The following is a 2116-nucleotide window of genomic DNA, read 5'->3' as shown; positions in this document are numbered from 1 at the left end:
CTCCTTTCAATTCAATGCCATAGTCATACAGCTGCCTGGCACCCTCAACAGTAAAATGATCCTCAAGCCTCTTGCTTCTAAGTTCTCGAGCCCTAGTTGCCTCGGCATCAGTATCAGTATCAGCCTCATCATCACAAGGCTGTGAGCCCTGATGGGTCTAAGATGTAGAATGTGCCTGAGAGGACTGAGCAGCATCCTCAGTAGACAGTGCTCGTGCAGTAGGTGAGGCATTTCCAGATGCAGCCTCTGATCCCTCCTCCTCGGATCCATCATCGGACCCAGATGTAGATGATTCCTCCTCGTCAGACTGGGAGGAACTGGGAAATGTAAGAGCCGGTACTATGACCTGCCTGTTCCACAGGGAAGGAGCAGCCTGTTCTTCTTCACGGGCATAACCTCAGGCTCATCATCTTACCTCTCGTCTCTAAGTGTGGGTTAGCCACTGGGCCTCCTTCGACCCGCTGTTCTTTGAGTTTGCCTCGAGCCACCCCCTCGGGTGGTTGTCAACTTGGGTGGCGCCATACCTGTAATCATCAAAAATCACAATCTAGTCAATCCGTACAAGTGAAATCAACACAGTTAGTTTCAAGAAAAAATATTCTCAGTTTCAGTTCTCTAATGTTCTCTGTCTACAGACCGTCGATGCGTTTTGATGGACTGTCGAACCTGTCAAAGGGACCGTCTTTGTGCGTCGACCTGTCGATGGTGTCGTCGACATGTTTACGGCCCTGCATCAGCAACCAACAAAGAAACAGACATCACAACTTGTTTCGGCTTTGCGTTTTCCATTTCAATCAATCAGAGAACCAATTTTCAACTATCTTGCACATTTTTGGGGTTTTGGGGATTGGGGTTACTCAGACTTCACCCTCAATTTTTTTTTTATATTTTTTTTTACCTTTTTGACTTTTGGCAATTATTCGGGTTTCGTTTGGTGGGTATAACGATATCAAACCAAGATTTTTAATCGAAATACCCTCCAACCCGTTAGAGTTACTCAGACTTCACTCCTCAAGCTTCATGTTTCAACAGAATTCCTCTTTTTCGGACCATTGGCGGGCATAATGAACCAACAAGTTGATCAAAATGCCGGCCGACTCAATGGGGGCACGATATTCTCGTCCCCACGAGTCCTCCTAACAGCAATCATACCAAATTTCCCTCCCCCAACCAATAATTTCACAATTTTTACAAATTTTATCATGGATTTCATTCAACCAGTACAAATCCTAAGTCATAATTTCTACCCTTAGCATTCGCATACAGATATCACCCATGTATCCTAGTTAAAAACACACCCAACTTATTTCAATACCATCAAATACAGCCTAGGTCCCATAATCAAATTTTTCAATTAATTTAGGAACCCTAGGCATTTTCTTTAGCAATTTTCGAACAAATACCAACATTAAAACCAAGAAAGGGCCGAAATTTATGCAACACACCTGATTATGAGAAGAAGTAGAAGAATATTTGACACAAAATCACACAAAAAGTGCGGAAAAAAAAAGACAACAGATTTTCGTGCTTGGGCAGAAGGTCTCGAAAATCAGTGATGAACTTTTAGGGTAGGAGATTGTAGTGGGTTGTGATTTATGGAGGAAATTATGGGAAGTTATGGAGGGATTTATTGAGGGAGTTATGGAGGAGTTCGTGGGAGCAATTTATTTTTAAACACCTCTGCCCTTTATCTTGTTTTAAAAACCCGACTGTTTGCCCTTTATTTTTATTTTTCGAAGTTTTTGGACGAGTCGTCGACATGTTGATGACTTGTCAAAGTGTAAAGACGATAAGAAATTTAACAGAAAGAGCTTACCTGTTGACGAGCACTTCGACGGCATCGTCGAACGTGTCGACGGTCCGTCGACATGCTCGTCGACTTACTTACCTGCAGATTAGCAGTTGCTAATTCTCAGAAGTTCAGCTCTGCATACCATCATTGTACATTGACGGTCCGTCGACATGTCGATGGCCCATCTTTATGCTCTGGTGTAACTTTGCTGGTTTTTTGAGTTTCAGTTTCTGCGCTCTCGACACCTGTAAAAAAAAAAAAAAAAAAAAAAAAAAATAAATAAATAAAACTAAAACCTACAAAAACAAAATTACAGAATTTTAA

Source organism: Lycium ferocissimum, chromosome 9 (genome assembly GCF_029784015.1).
Source record: "Lycium ferocissimum isolate CSIRO_LF1 chromosome 9, AGI_CSIRO_Lferr_CH_V1, whole genome shotgun sequence".
In the NCBI taxonomy this organism is placed as follows: domain Eukaryota; kingdom Viridiplantae; phylum Streptophyta; class Magnoliopsida; order Solanales; family Solanaceae; genus Lycium; species Lycium ferocissimum.
Note: the sequence above shows the minus strand (reverse complement) of the source record.